The sequence below is a fragment of the Physeter macrocephalus genome, chromosome 8, assembly GCF_002837175.3.
Source record: "Physeter macrocephalus isolate SW-GA chromosome 8, ASM283717v5, whole genome shotgun sequence".
In the NCBI taxonomy this organism is placed as follows: Eukaryota; Metazoa; Chordata; class Mammalia; order Artiodactyla; family Physeteridae; genus Physeter; species Physeter macrocephalus.
In genome coordinates, this window is record NC_041221.1 from 97,815,283 (window position 1) to 97,833,065 (window position 17,783).

Sequence of the window (17,783 nt, forward strand, 5' to 3'; positions counted from 1 at the left end):
GTATCTTGGTCATTTTTATTTAGTTAGTTACAGCAGTGCCATTACATGTATCTTGCTTAAATATTTCTTTCCCTTTAAGAGAAATATTTCACCATTTTTCATCTTTATTAAACTTCCTCTTCCTTCTCCATTTCTCAGATGATTGAACTTGGTTTATAGTGAGAAAATAGATACAGCCTCTAAAATTACCAGCCTGTGAGCAGTCACACCCACGTGCCACTCACACTTCTTTTACTATGGACAGTAACTCCTTCCCCTGTGCTCTGAAACTCTCTCTTCATAAACTCCCACCTTTATAAAGGCTTGATCCTTGCAATTATCCCCTCTCCTCTGCATCATGTTTTTTTCTTTCTACTGGGTCATTTCCACAGATGAAAAATATCCTCAAGTATCTCCTTCTCTTTCAAACAACCTCCGCCCCTAAAAAATCTTCCTCGATTCCACATAACCCTGTAGATAATGACCTATTTCTCTGTTCCCCTTCACCACTGAACTTCTTGGAAATGTCTGTGTGTCACAGTTTCTATTTCCTCACCTCACATGCTTTCTTCAATCTACTTCACTTGCAATAATATCCTTCCACTTGGCTGAGACTTGTCAAGGTCAGAAATTTAATTCTCTGTTACCAAACCCAGTAAAAAAAAAAAAAAAAACCTCTCTGTTCTTATCTTAAGTGACTCCTTAACAACTTTTGACAGTTGACCACGTGAATGAGAAAAAATGTGGTATGTGAAAATGGCATCGTAGGGATGACTTTGTGGTAAAGAATATAAACTCAGTCAAAGTAACTTAAATAGAAAAGAATTTGTTTGGAAAAAATCTAATATTATCTCACACAATAAGAGGAGGAAGTACAGCCAAGCCCCATAAGCTAATTCACTGGGCTGCTCTGAATGTGCATGGTCTCTTGTTTTTGCTTCTCTCTGCATGTCTGCTTCGTGCTTATGCTCCTTTAAAGATGACGAGTATATACACCTTTCTAGGTCAAGGGATCAACAAAGACCCACAAGAGTCCCTAAGTCCCTCATAATAAATTCCCATGAGAGAAACTTGATTAGTCCTGCTTAAAATGTGCATCTTTTCCCAATCAGCCATGGCCAAGGAGTGGCAGGGTCATGGTGATGGTTAATTTTAATGCATCAACTTTGCTAGGCTACAGTACACAGCTGTTTGCTCAAACACCAGTTTAGATGTTGCCGTGAAGGTATTTTTTAGATGTGATTAACATTTAAATCAGTAGCCTTTGAGTAAAGCTGATGACCCCCCCCCTGCCCCATTATGTAGGTGGGCTCATTCAATCTGCTGTAGGCCTTAAGAGCAAAGACTGTGGTTTTGAAAAAAGAAAAAAAAAAAAAAAAAAAAAGGCTTTTGCCTCCAGACTCTGCAACATAGAAACCCTGACTCACTTTCCAGGCTGTGGGCTTGCCATAAGAATTTTAGACTCACCATGCCCTGCAGTCACATGAGCCAATGCCTTAAACTAAATCGATCTCTGAGAGAGAGAGAAAAATCTATCGTGTTTCTCTGGAAAACCCTGACTAACACAGTCACAAAGAACAAGCTTGGCCATAGGGGTCTCCCCTGTGGCTGGCGAGCAGGTTTAGAGCACAAGATATGGGCAGAAGTGACCCAGATGTATTATATTTAGGATTACCAGAGAATCTCAAACTTATAACCAGTTATGCATGCTCAAGTAGAGATTGGCCAACAATAATATTAAAATATTAGCATGTGTTCATTACTATTTATTGTGTCATCAATTCAAATAAATACAATTAATATTATTAGTTACATAAGTTAATTTCAATCTCTTCTATCATTATCGACATTTTATAGCTAGAATTAAAATAGGAAAGATACTTTGGAACCCTCTGCATTCTTGGGGTAAGAGAAGAGGTGACAGTTTCAAAAGATATCCTATATATAAGAAAAGTTCATTGTAATGGAGCAAAGAGATGAGAAGCCCAAGGAAAAGAGTAGGAAGGAATCTGACCTCACTTTCTGACAGCAACTAGTCGCTAGTAAACCTTTTCTCTTGCCCCCTTCTTTCCAGGATAGCAAGACTATCTTGAATTCCATTCTAAATATAAAATACTTATCCAAATGCTAAAATGACTGAAGAAATATAGATGAGGTGGTGTTTTGCTTTTGTCTGTGTGTCTTATTTTCACATCATTTATAGTTAGAGTAGATCCATAATTTAACTAGAATTCTACTGACTAGAAAATAAGTTATGCAGGAACTGAGGTGTGGAGAAACGGTGTGAGGAAGGAAAATGTGATGCTAAATTAAACAGTTCGGGGTGCTAGAAGACACCCGTTATGATCCTCCCAAGTCAGCTCCTTACAAGGGGTCTTTTCTGCCCAGTGTCGCTCCCGTCAACAGAACGATCCAGTTCAGTTCAGAAGTAAAGGAAAGCTTTCTGCTTTGGTCAAAGAACAAGCAAGCTCTCTAGCACACGTGATCTCCAAAGCCCGTGGGCGGGGCTGCTCTGTAGGGTTCTGGTCTGCAGCAGAAGGGGCACAGCTGTGAAGGAGCTGCTTCACTGGGGTCTCCTCAGCGGGGAGGGGCGGAGTTCTCGAGGGCTGGGGTCAGCTGAGCTGCTCTGGCTCCTGATGGCAGAAGCCTGTGCCAGCGCTCCGCTGAGCTGACGTGTCAGGCGCAGCCATTTCGCACTAGGAGCTCCAGTCTGAAGCTCCGGGTAGGAGGCTCTGCACGCGCCATCCTTTGAGCAAGTGAAATTATATGACTCGCGAAGGAAAAAAAAAAAAAAAAAAGGTTAGACTTTATTTTATTACCCAGATTCCATGTTTATTTCCTGGGAATCGTTAACGGGCTTTGCTGATGACGAATCCGTCCTCTGTCTTTTGTCCTGCTCTTCATTCTTGAGGGGCTCTGAGGGGCGCAGCTCCATCTTCTGAAACTGCTTCCTATTGATTGGGGGCATGGTCGTAACCCTAGGTGGAGGAGCAGAGCTTCTCCCCAGTGCCTTTAGATGCCTTTGATGGTCACCAGGCCGTAGCCCTCACTGTTCACATTCCTGAGTGACCAGCATTTGGAGTTTTATAGATTCTGTTACCAAACCAAACTTGGGTCTACCGCTCACCGTTGTGCAGTAAAGCTAAACTACCCACCTCGGGTTGTGGTGAAGAAAAGCGCCGTGTTCATTGTAAGGCCAAGCAAGTACTGGTGGCTAATGGTAAAAAGACCTGAACTCCCTGATGGCTTTCAGGTGTCCCTGGTTTTTAAAGACAGGGTGAGGGAGAAGGTTGCACGGTGCACGATCAGCTCATAGATGTTCTTCTGATTGGTGGGTGGTGAGGTAACAGGGTGGTATTTTGGGAATCAACATCATCAACCTGCTGGTTCCAACCGGTCTGGGGTCTACGTGCTTGTGGGCAGTATGCAGTTAACATCTTCCACCTGATCAGGCTTTTAGTATCTGTGAAATGGCTCAAGGATTTGGCTCAGAATGTTATCTATGGCCCTTGAGGAGGAACTAAGGGTCCTTGACTTTGTTTAATGGCTAAACTATTATTATTTTGTCTTGCTTGACTCTTTTCCTTTGTTTCTGTATTTTCTCACTTCTCTGATTAAATTTATTCTTTGGAACTCAGGGAAGGCCTAGGAGGCTAAAGATTTTCTACAAAGAAGAGGCAGGTGGAGGACGTGGGGCAGAGGGGGCATCTGTCCCAGAAAGGCCCTGCTCCCTTTCATAAAACTTTTGAAGATGAAGGACACCAGACAATTTAGGATGCATGGCCCAAGTATTAGCAAGAGAATCATGGTCATTAGGAGCCCAGGAAAAGTAAAAACCAACTGATGCCAGGGAGGACCTGTTTTACGTTGCTTCACATTTGTTTGGCCAGATTCGGCTGACTGGTTTCTGCTAGTCAAGTTGCTTTTTCCAGTAGTCTGAAATACCTGACAGTGAAATCAATCTGCCAGTCTTCCCCAGGGTATGCCCCTCTGGCTGAAAGGGCCTTATCTGGGGGCCTCCTCGTGGTGGGGGGAATGGGGGAAGGTGGTCTGGAATTTGTGTTGTTTATTGTGCATATGGGGCATGTCTCGACTATTCGACTGATTGTACTTTTCATGCCAGGAGTTACCATGACCTCCACTAATCAGTTATATAGGGCTTCCCTCCCATAGTCAGTTCTTTGATGAACCTCCCTGATGGCTTGACAAGCTGCAGTTGGGGAGAAGAAGTATTGCCCATGATCATTAACTAGGCACACGTGGCTTCCTAGATTTCTGTTGAAGCCGCATTTCCGGGCTCTGTCCAATTCTTCCTTTGTGTAGATTGGGGAGTAATTGGACGGATCTGGCCTTCGAGGTATAAAAGGTAGTTGCCAAGTTCGTGGTTCTAGGGCCACCCTTTTGGCAGTTGTGTCCACTTTTTTGTTTCCCTTTCTTGTCTCTGCATCTCCTTTTGGTGACCCCTAAAATGAATCACTGCCACCTATCACTGGCACATTTTTTGGAAGCTGTACTGCATCAAGGAGTCTCAATATGTTTAATCCATGTTTCACCTGCTTCTATGCAGTAAGCACAACCCCTTTTTTTAAAAAAAATAGCTCTGTGTGCGTGTTGGATGGCATATGTCTTCCGGGAATCTGTAAACATTTAAGATCTTCCCTGTCCCGAGCTCTACGGATCAGATGAGGGCTATCAGCTCAGCCTTTGGGCAGAAGTCCCTGGGGGTAGGCTTCTTGCCTCTATGACTTGAGTCTTGGAGGTCACTGTGTATCCCACCAACCTTTTACTCTCTCATAAAATCACTCCTGTCTGTGAACCATTCCTCCTGGCGTTTAGGAGAGGCTCACTTCCTAACTTCCTAGGTTGGGGTGACTGGAATAGATCATGTCTATAGTTTCTATACAGTCATGATCCAGGGACCCCATTTCTGTGGGTAGCAGGCTGGCAGAATTTAGCGTGTGACAGGTTTCTATGCTAGCCACTGGGTTATCTAAAAGCATAGCCTGAACTTGAGTCGACCTTCCAGGGGATAACCCCTCTGTTCCCTTAGAACTAACTAAAGCCTGAACGTGGTGTGGGGTCCATATAGTGACTGGCTGGCCAAACGTTAAGTTTTCAGCCTTCTTTAGCAGGGTTGTAGTAGCTGCTACTGCCCCTAGGCAAGGAGGCCATCCCTCAGCAGTTTGATCTAACTGTTTAGAGGAATAAGCAATCACCTGAGCAAGGGGTCCCAGTTTTTGAGCTGATGCCCAAAGGGCGATTCCCCGTCTCTCATGAAGGGTTTAGTTAAGGTCAAAGGGTTTAGTTAAATCTGGGAGGGCCAGGGCAGGGGTCTCTAGTAATTGCTTTTTCTTTTTCTTATTGTTTTTTTCCTCTGACATCTTGCACTTTATTTTTTTTTTTAATTTTTATTTTATATTGGAGTATAGTTGATTTACAATGTTGTGTTGGTTTCAAATATACAGAAAAGTGATTCAGTTATACATATATATATATCTATTCTTTTTCAGATTTTTTTCCTATAAACGTTATTACAGAATATTGAGTAGAGTTTTCTGTGCTATACAGTAAATCCTTGTTGATCATCTATTTTATATATAGTAGTGGGTGTATGTTAATCCTAAACTCCTAATTTATCCCTCCCCTATATGTTTCCCCTTTGGTAACCATAAGTTTGTTTTCTATATCTGTGAGTCTGTTTCTATTTGGTAAATAAGTTCATTTGTATCATTTGTTTAGATTCCACATATAAGTGATATCATATGATATTTGACTTTCTCTGACTTACTTCACTTAGTATGATAATCTCTAGGTCCATCCATGTTGTTGCCAATGGCATTATTTCATTTTTTATGGCTGAGTAATATTCTGTTGTATATACTTACCACATCTTCTTTATCCATTCGTCTGTCAGTGGGTACTTATGTGGCTTCCATGTCTGCGCTGTTGTAAATAGTACTGCAATGAACACTGGGGTACAACTATCTTTTCGAATTATGGTTTTCTCCAGATATATGCCCAGGAGTGGGATTGCTGGATCATATGGTAGCTCTATTTTAGGGGTTTTTTAAATTTTCTAATTATTTTTGGCTGTGTTGGGTCTTCATTGCTGTGCGCAGGCTTTCTCCGGTTGCGGTGACTGGGGCTACTCTTTGTCGCGGTGCACAGGCTTCTCATTGTGGTGGCTTCTCTTGTTGCGGAGCACGGGCTCTAGGCACGCAGGCTTCAGTAGTTGGGGCTTGTGAGCTCAGTAGTTGTGGCGCCCAGGCTTAGTTGCTCTGCAGCATGAGGGATCCTCCTGGACCAGGGATCGAACTCATATCCCCTGCATTGGCAGGCAGATTCTTAACCACTGCGCCACCAGGGAAATCCAATATTTTTAGTTTTTTAAGGAACTTCCAAAGTGTTCTCCATAGTGGTTGTACCAATTTACATTCCCACCAACAGTGTAGGAGGGTTCCCTTTTCTCCACACCTTCTCCAGTATTTATTGTTTGTAGACTTTTTTGATGATGGTCATTCTGACTGGTGTGAGGGGATACCTCATTGTAGTTTTGATTTGCATTTCTCTAATAATTAGTGATGTTGAGCATATTTTCATGTGCTTTTTGGCTATCTGTATGTCTTCTTTGGAGAAACATCTATTTAGATCTTCTGCCTGTTTGATTGGGTTCTGTTTTATTTGAGATTGAGCTACATGAGCTGTTTGAATACTTTGGAGATTAATCCCTTGTCAGTAGCATCCTTTGCAAATATTTTCTCCCATTCTCTAGGTTGTCTTTTCATTTTGTTTATGTTTTCCTTGGCTGTGCAAAAGATTTTAAGTTTAATTAGGTCCCATTTGTTTATTTTTGTTTTTATTTTCATTACTCTAGGTGGATCTAAAAAGATATTGCTGCAATTTATGTCAAAGAGTGTTCTGCCCATGTTTTCCTTTAAGAGTTTTATAGTATCCAGTCTTACATTTAGGTCTTTAATCCATTTTGAGTTTATTTTTGTGTATGGTGTTAGAGAATGATCTAATTTCATTCTTTTACATGTAGCTGTCCAGTTTTTCCAGTATCACTTATTGAAGAGACTGTCTTTTCTCCATTGTATACTCTTGCCTTTTTTGTCATAGTTTAATTGACCATAGGTGCGTGGGTTTACTTCTGGTCTTTCTATCCTGTTTCATTGATGTAGAGTTTATTTTTGTGTATGGTGTTAGAGAATGATCTAATTTCATTCTTTTACATGTAGCTGTCCAGTTTTTCCAGTATCACTTATTGAAGAGACTGTCTTTTCTCCATTGTATACTCTTGCCTTTTTTGTCATAGTTTAATTGACCATAGGTGCGTGGGTTTACTTCTGGTCTTTCTATCCTGTTTCATTGATGTATAAGTCTGTCTTGGTGCCAGCATCATACTGTTTTGATTACTGTAGCCTTATACTATAGTTTGAAGTCAGGGAGTCTGATTCCTCCAGCTCCGTTTTTCTTTTTCAAGACTGCTTTGGCTGTTTGGGGTCTTTTGTGTTCCATAAAAGTTGCAAAATGTTTTGTTCTAGTTCTGTGAAAAATGTCATTGGTAATTTGATAGTGATTGAATTGAATCTGTAGATTGCCTTGGGTAGTATAGTCATTTTGACAATATTGGTTCTTCCAGTCCAAGAATATGGTATATCTTTCCAACTGTTTGTGTCATCTTCAGTTTCTTTCATCAGCATCATATAGCTTTCAGAGTACAGGTCTTTTGTCTCCTTAGGTAGGTTTATTCCTACATATTTTATTCTTTTTGATGTGATGGTAAATGGGATTGTTTAATTTCTCTTTCTGATCTTTTGTTGTTAGTGTATTTGAATGCAAGAGATTTCTGTGTATTAATTTTTTATCCTGCAACTTTACCAAATTCATTGACTAGATCCAATAGTTTTCTGGTGGAATCTTTAGGATTTTCTATGTATAGTATCATGTCATCTGTGAACAGTAACAGTTTTACTTCTTCTTTTCCAAGTTATATTTATTTTATTTCTTTTTCTTATCTGATTGCCACGTCTAGGACTTCCAAAACTATGTTGAATAGATGTAGGGAGAGTGGACATCCTTGTCTTGTTCCTGATCTTAGAGGAAATGGTTTCAGCTTTTTGCCATTGAGTATGATGTGTCAGCTGTGATTTGTCATATATGGCCTTTGTTACGTTGAGGTAGTTTCCCTCTATGCCCACTTTCTGGAGAGGTTTTATCATAAATCGGTGTTGAATTTTGTCAAAAGCTTTTTCTGCATCTATTGAGACGATCATATGTTTTTTATTCTTCAATTTGTTAATGTGGTGTATCACACTGATTTGCGGATATTGAAAAATCCTTGCATCCCTGGGATAAATCTTACTTGACCATGGTGTATGACCCTTTGAATGTATTGTTGGATTCGGTTTGCTAGTGTTTTGTTGGGGATTTTTGCATCTGTTTTCATCAGTGGTATTGGCCTGTAATTTTCTTTTTTTGTGGTATCTTTGTCAGGCACAGGTGTGCTGCTCCCAGCACTCCAGATCAAAGTGCCAGGTTCTTCACACAGTAAGCTGCTGCCATCTTGAAGTGTCCTGTGCAGTGCTTGTGCACACGGCCCACTGAGCTGAAATGCATGTTACCATTTTGCACTAGAAACTCCAGTCTGAAGCACTGAGTGCAAAGCTTCTGTACACAGCACCCTATGAGCAAGTGAAACTAGACTAAGTGCAGATTCTATTTTCATTTCCCAGGAAATGTTAATGGGCTTTGTTGGTGACATAGCTAGATGAAAATATCTCATGGGCTTCTAAAAACAGCACTCTAGAGTTTGGGAGAGGTCACCATTACAATGCTGTGGAAACCATGCTCTGAAACATAGTACTTAAAGATAGGAAAGTCGATGGGATTGCCAAGGGAGAATGTGTCAAGAGAAAAAGGAGAGCTTTGTACATTTTTATGGATTTCAAACAGGGAAAGAGGTCTGAGATAAGGGAGATAAAACCTGCACTATGTAGCAGGCACTGTTGTTTGCCTCTCAGGCACATTTTTCCTCTTTCACTTTTGCTGTCCAAGTCCCAGTTTATTCCATGTTGCCGTACTTCACTCAGGGAATGGTGAGCTACTGCCAGCTCCAGGGGTAAATTCTAAATGATCTATGCTGATCATCATGCTCCATTCCTCTTGCCGTAGATTGATTTAGGCACATACACATACATATATACACATACACATACATGTATACATATACACAAGTCTGGCCAATTCATTATGAGGGGAAACCTGCTGTGGAGGCTGCCAAGAAAGATATATTTGCTACTAATAAAAAACACATGTGAAAATGACGTCCCCTTCTCCTGTGGTTGTTGTGCCTCTTTGAACTGCTACAATAACCTTGTAGCGATGAAGGAAACTAGCTCAAGGATGGCAGAGTAGAAAGTGGAAGGAATCTTGGCTCTTGATCTCATCACTGAATTGTTGTTGTTTACCCTAGAGACAAAATATTTCAGACCTATGGGAGGTAACTTCTCCCCAGCGTTTTTAAATCAGTTGAGTAAGATTTTCTGTTATTGTATTTGCAGCCAAAAGTGCAAATAATATATGAATTACAGTCAGAGCCTTCGAATGAAGGTAAGGATCAACAGTGTCAAATGTTTCTGATAATTCAAGAATAAGGAAAAAAAGTCATTGGTCTAGGTTCAAACTCAAAACGAAAAAAAGAAAATCTAATTTTGTAAAATATACATGTGCTATATTAAATGAATTCAGGTTAGAAGTACATTTTAATCATACTTGTGTGAATAAATGAAAAATATATCAGTCAGAGTTTAATTAGAAAAGAAGAATGACTAGGAGGTAGATGATGGATGGATGGATGAATGATGAATAGGTAGGTAGATAGATAAAATAAGGGGATTTGGTACAAGGATTTGACCTTATTGATTGTGAGAGCTGGTTAAGTAGTCTCTATAAGGTTGTTGACTTTGCATCTGATGCTGTAGCTTGAAGTCCACATAGCAGACAGTTGGGAAGGGAAAATGGATATAAAGTGAGGAAGAGCAAAAACAATCTCAAACTCACAAGCATGAGCTAGAGCCCATGAGAACAGTCTGACAAATGTGTCCGTTCTTGTTGCCTCTCACCTTAATGGAATGAGTGTCCTGTGGGAACCAGGGCCCTTCATCAAGTCAAGGAGACAGAGACACTAACTCCAGGGGTGGCAGACTCCAGGGGTGCAGTCCTGGCCACTTCCTCACCCTAGGTGAGCCAGCAGATAAGCAACAAGATGTCTAACGCACATATGGCTGCTTCTTCACCTCTGCTCTCCAAATCCCCCACAGAAATATCCCTTGTGGCCCACCCTAACTGGCAACAAACAGGTAAAGGAATTTAGGGGAATGTAATGTAGCCTAGCCAAGGTGACACATTACAAAGTCATCAAAACTTGCCTGTCTCTTATGAAAGAAAGAGTCAATAATATCATTGTGTTACTTTTTGTAATCTAATAAGATGGCCTTTGGAAAGAACATTTAAATATTAACATGCATCCTTACCAGAGCCTTTTAGTAGCATCTGTTTTGCAAAATACTTGCACCTGCTCAGGTATCCTACTATTTCAATTAGAAGTTATAAATAAGAGAGCATTTATCACCACTGAACTTGGTGAATATGCAGATAGTAAGAATATATATTCTGAAAGCACTTGCTTTTACAGACATATATTCCTTGCTCTGATGGCAAGAAACTTCTACCAAACTTCCATCCTCTAGTCTTAATTTTGCCCAAATTTATCAAAAGTACTGTTATCCCCACACAGAAGATTTAACCCCATAATGAAGGTCATGTGGGAACAAAGTAAATGTAAAAAAGATATTATTTAATATCTGAAAAACCTATTTTGCCAAACGTGTTTTTCTATGTTATAGTCAAACTAAAGTCTCAGTGGCAAATAAATCATAGATATATTCAGAACTATATAAAAGGCAAAGTCAAGAAGTATGTGTTTACTACTGATTTCACAATTAATTAGCCTGTATCCACCTGGGCAGGTCAGCTGACCTCTTTGTGTCTCTTATTTATTAATTGAAATACATGAAGCAAATTCTAAGATTAATCTCTGACTCTGATTCTTTATAAATAAAAACCTTTAGATGTATCCATATATTTCATTCCAAAATATTTAGGGAGTATAGAATAAAACAATTTAAAACATAAAAATACTTCTACTAACTCCTCTGACACTGGCATATATATAGTGTAAGCATATCATTAAAAGAGGTATTAACTATTTTGGTTTATTTGTACAGACCAAAAAACATAAATCCAGCCAGAGAAATTTTGCATCAACTGTATCATACATTTTTCCTTACACATTTTTATTTGTACAAATTAATTAGAAATGTTTAGTCCCAAATAAATAGACAATATGCAAAGAAAATATATATTGCTTAAAGATACAAATGTGACCACATCAGCTTTGAGAACAGCAAAGAGGGTAGATTTTCCCTGCTACATAATAACACTTCTGTGATATAATAATGTGGTCAGACAAGTGGATGATGCAAAAAAAATAGGAAGCACAAACTTAGACTCATGTCATGTATACGTAGGAACTTGATATATCGCAAAGTTTACACCACGGATCAATGGGAATAGGAAGGACTGTTACCTGATAGTGTTAGAGGAACTGGTTCACAATATGGAGAAAAGTAAAAGTATATTCTCACCTAAAACTATGAACAAAGTAGCTTCTAAATGAATTAAAAACTTAAATGTGAAATCTAAAACTATAAGAAGTGAATAGAAGATAATGTAGGAAAACATTTTGTGACCAATGTGCAGATAAAGGACTTTTGTACCAAAAGTACAAACCATAAGGCAAGGAAAAGATAATGGACTTGATTATAATTAAGAATTTTTATTCAATAAAAAATACCATGAAAAAGTTAATGATAATAAATTGGGAGGTGATATTTACAATATTTTAAACCAATAAGGGACTAATTTTCTGGCATCCCAAAGGAATTAAGAATCAACAAGAAAAAAGAAAAGCAATAGAAAAAAATGATCAAAATATATGATCAGGCAATTCACAGAAGAAACATAAATGAATATGAGATATATGAAGATATGTGAAGAGGATGCTCAAATTCACTGCTAATCCAGAGAAATGCAAAACAAAAATGAGAATTAAAAAAATAACATATGGAAAGACGTTCATCATCATGTATCATTAAGGAATTGCAAATAAAAATAATGATGAGATATTACTACACACTTATTAGCATGACCAAAATCCAAAACACTGACACCACCAAATGATGGAAAGAATGTAAAGCAGCAGGAACTCTCATTCATTGCTGGTGAGAATACAAAATAGTAGCCACTTTGGAAGACCGTTTGGTAGTTTCTTACAAAACTAAACATACTCTTACTATACAATCTCTTTGGTATTTACTCAAATGAGTTGAAACTCAGGTCCACACCAAAACCTGCACATGAATGTTTATATGAATGCTTCATTCATAATTGCCCAAACTTGGAAGCAACCAAGATGTCCTTCAGTCTATCAAGGGATAAGTAAACTGTTACATCTAGAAAATGGATTATACTTCAGTATTAAAAACAAACAAACAAAAAATTATCAAGTCATGAAAAGATGGAGGAAACTTAAATGTATATTACAAAGTGAAAGAAGCCAATGTGAAAAGTCTACCTCCATAAGATTCCAACTGTATGATGCTCTAGAGATGGCAAAACTATGGAGAGAGTAAAAGGATCTATGGTTGCCAGGGGTTGGGGGAAGGGATGAGTTGGCAGAGCATAGGGAATTTTTAGGGCAGTGAAACTATTCTGTATATTATAATGGTGGATACATTTTATTATACATTTGTCAAAACCCATAGAATGTAAACAACCAAGAGTGAACCCTAATGTGAACTATAGACTTTGGGTGATAACAGTTGTGTCAATATAAGTTCATTGATTATAACAAATATACCAAAGTGAGGGATTTTGGTAGTAGGGGAAACTGTGCATATGTAGGGGTAGGGAGTATATGGGAAATCTCTATACCCTCCAATCAGTTTTGCTGTGAAACTAAAATGGCTCTATAAAACAAAATCGATTTTTGTAAAGACAGAAGCAAAAATAAAAAATCAATAAACCAAAAGCTGATTTTTTATTTTAAAAAGCAACAAAAATGGTAAACCTCTAGCTAGACTGAAGAAGAAAAGAAGAAGCTACAATGTTCCTGATTAATATCAGGAACAAAAAAAAAGGAAAACATTACTGCAGATCCTACAGACATTTAAAAGATAATAACTATAGGCCAAAAAATTTACAACTTAGAGAAAATGTACAAATTCCTTGAAAGACACAAATTGTCAAAACTGAAAAAGTAGGAAATCTGAATAGTCTTATATCTACTAAAACCAGTCCACATGGCTTCACTGGTAAAGTTCTATCAAACGTTTAAAGAAGAAATAATATGCCTACACAAACTGTTTTAGAAAACAGAAAAGGCACAGCAAAGGAAACCATCAACAAAATGAAAAGACAACCTACTGAATGGGAGAAAATATTTGCAAATGATATGACTGGTAAGGGACTAATATCCAGCATATATAAACAGCTCATACAACTCAACATCAAAAAAACAACCCAATTAAAAAATGGGCAGGGCTTCCCTGTTGGCGCAGTGGTTGCACGTCCGCCTGCCGATGCAGGGGAACCAGGTTCGCGCCCCGGTTCTAAAGAGGAAATGCAGATGGCCAACAGGCACATGAAAAGTTGCTCAACACTGCTAATCATCAGGGAAATGCAAATCAAAATCACACTGAGATACCACTTCACAGCTGTCAGAATGGCTATCATCAAAAAGAACACAAACAGCAAGTGTTGGTGAGAATGTGGAGAAAAGGGAACCCTTGTACACTATAGATGGGAATGTAAATTGGTGCAGCCACTGTGGAAAACAGTATGAAGATTTCTCAAAAAACTAAAGATAGAACTACTATATAACCCAGCAATTCCACTCCTGGGTATAGATCTGAAAAAAAAACAAAGACATTAATTTGAAGATATGTACACCCCAATGTTCATAGCAACAATATTTGTAAATGTAATTGCCAAGATACAGATGCAACCTAAGTGTCCATCAACAGATGAATGGATAAAGAGGTTGTGGTGTATATATATGGATGGACTTGGGGTGCATTATGCTAAGTGAAATAAGTCAGAGAAAGACAAATACTGTATGATATCACTTATATGTGGAATCTAAAAAATACAACAAACTAGTGAATAAAACAAAAAAGAAGCAGACTCACAGAGAACAAACTAGTGGTTACCAGTGGGGAGAGGGAGGGGCAATACAGGGGTAGGGGATTAAGAGGTACAAACTATTAGATATGAAATAAGCTACAAGGATACATTGTATAACACAGGGAATATAACCCATATTAACTATAAATGGTGTAAAACCTTAAAAATTTTAAATCACTATATAGTACACCTGTAACTTATATACTGTACAGCAACTATACTTCAATTTAAAAAAAACTAAAAATTACACAACACCATAAACAAAATGACAAACGGTTAATACCCCTAATATGTAAGATCCCTTATAAACCTGTAAGAAAATGACAAAATATTCAAAATCAAAATGGGCAATTAAAAAATTAGCCAACATATTTTTTAAAATATTCACCTTCACTATTTTCAGTCATCAAAAAAGGAAACAAGGATCTGCTGGTGGGAGTGGAAAATGATCTCTCAGAAAGGCAATTTGGAAATATTTGCCCAAAATCTTAAGACCCACAAATTCCACTTCTAAAAAGTTATAGTAAGGAAATAGTTATGTGCCAGGTACATTAAAGTTTTCTTTATAATAAGGAAAAATAGAGTCTATATGCCCAACAGTGGGGATTGGTTAAACAAATTTGTGTTATGCAGTTATTAAAAAATATATAAAACCCATTTTATATCATATTGCTGTTATATCACATTGTAATATCACATTATTAAGTGAAAAGCAGGCTATAAATTAATACACATACACACATCGAACATATAAATACACATACATGTGTGACCACAATATTTTAAACATTATATTTAAAATATTTTTAAAAATATTAACAGCAGTTACCTATAGACAGTGGGGACAGTGCTGGAATTTTTTTACTCTTCTTTGTATTTTCCACATTTTCCAGATTTTCTACCATGGGAAAAGATACTTTTTTTTCTGGGAGTCTGAACTTTGTCATTTTCACTATGTCTTATTTTCACAATTTTTGCCCTTTATTTTTGATCCCAAATAAACATTAATAGCTCAAAAAAAAAAAAGAGAAAAGGAATATACTTCTCACCTCAACCTACAAGATCAGTGTTATCCTACTCAAACTAGAAAAAAAAAAGTTATAAAATAATACAACAAAACTACTGACAAATATCAACATGAATATAGATGTAAAATTTTAAACAAAATATTAGCAAGTTGAATCTAACAGTGTATGAAGAAGGGAAATACACCTTGATAAAATAGGGTTTATCTGAGGAATGCCAGGTTGGTTTGACATTTAAAAACCAATGTAATTCATATTAATAAGAAAGAATAAAGAACACATCTCAACAGACATTTATGATAAAATGTCTCCACAAACCAAGAAGAGAAGGTTAACTTACTAAGCCTGATAAAAGGCATCTATGAAAAACTTACAGCTATGATCATACTTAACAGAGCAAGACAAATGCTGAGATAAGGGATAAGCCAAGGATGTCCACTCCCACCCCCTCTCCCATATCAACACTGTACTGGTGGTAAGGAAAGGAAAAAAGTATACAGTTAGGAATGAAGGAGTTAAAGCTGTTTTTATTTGCAAACCGGATCATGTACATGGAAAGACCTAAGGAAATTATCCTCCCCCTCCCCTGCAATCTACTCGAATTAATAGTTCAGCACATTGGCAGGATGCAAGGTCAACACAAAAATCAACAGTATAACTATACACTAGAATCAAAAAATTGGTAATTGAAATAAAGTACTTACAATAGCATCCAAAATACTAAATTTGGGACTTCCCTGGTGGTCCAGTGGTAAAGAATCCGCCTTACAATGCAGGGGATGCGGGTTCCATCCCTGGTCAGGGAACTAAGATCCCACATGCTGCGGGGCAACTAAGCCCGCGCACGACAACTACTGAGCTCCGGCGCGCCTCAACTAGAGCCCGCATGCCGCAAACTACAGAGCCCACGCACTCTGGAACCCCTGCACCACAACTACAGAGCCCACGTGCCCTGGAGCCTGTGCGCCACAACTAGAGAAGAGAAAACCCACACACCAACTAGAGAGAAGCCCACCCACCTCAACGAAGATCCCGCGTGCTGCAAGTAAGACCTGACGCAGCCAAAAAAAAAAAAAAAAAAAAAAAAACCCATAAAAGTCATCTAAAAAGAAATACTAAATTTGTAGAAATAACTTTAACAAAATAAATGTAAATCCAATTCACTGACAACTAAAAAAACACTGCCGAGAGAAATTAAATACATAAATAATTGGAGAGATAAAGCATGTTTGTAAACTAGAAGATTCAGTGTTTTATTAAGATGCCAAGTCTCTCCAAATTTATCTATGGATTCAGCACAATTTCAATAAAATCCTAAGATTTTTTTGGTAGAAATTTACAAGCTGACTAAATGTATAAAGAAATACAAAGGACCTAGAGTAGCCAAAACAATTTGGAAAATGTACAAAGTTGGAGTACTACTCTTAGTACCTGACTTCAAGAATTATTTATAAAGCTACAGTAATCAAGATCATTTTATTTTGGCCCAGGGATATTAGATATATAGTCAATAGAAAAGAAGAGAATGTCCAGAAATAGACACACACGTGGTCAATTTTTTTTTTTTAATAAAGGAGTCAAAAAATTCAATGAGGAAAGGTTACTCTTTTCAATAAATGATGCTACAGAAACTGGACATCCATATGGAGGGAAAAAAATGAATCTCAACTCTTACTTCACATTGCACAGAAAAAATTAACTTGAACAGAAACAATGACCTAACAGAACAGCGAAAACTCTTCCAGAAAAAAAAAAGCTTTGAGATTTTAGGTTAGACAAAGATTTCTTACATGGGATACAAAATATATAAAATATTAAGGAAAAAAATTAGAAAATGGACTTTGTAAAGATTTAAAACTTCTCTTCTTTGCAAATTACTGTTAGGGAAAAAAAAAAGGCAGACCATAGATTTGGAGGAAATATTTACAATATACATATCTGATAAAGAACTGGTGTTCATAATATATTGAAATTGCTTATGGAGGATGTTGGTAATGGGAGACACTATACATGTGTGGGAGCAGAGGTATATGGGAAATCTCTGTAGCTTCTGCTCCATTTTGTTAACCTAAAACTGCTCTAAAAAATAAAATGTATTTAAAACTACAACAGAAAAAAAAGCTTACAACTCACTAGCAAGAAAACAAACTACAGAACAGGCAAAAGATTTGGCAGGTACTTTACATAAGACATACAAATGGCCAAAAAGCACATGAAAAGAGATCAATATCATCAGTTATCAATAAAATGCAAATTAAAACCATAATATGACTGCATTACACAACTATTACAATAGCTTAAAAAAACTGACAATAACTCATGCTGACAAGGATGCAGAACAACTGGAACTTTCATACATTGCAAAGTGACACAGCTGTTTTATGTAAGTTTGGTAGTTTCTCTAAAAGTTCATTAAGTACTTACCATATGACTTACCAACTCTTTTCCAAGGTATTTACCCAAGAAATGAAA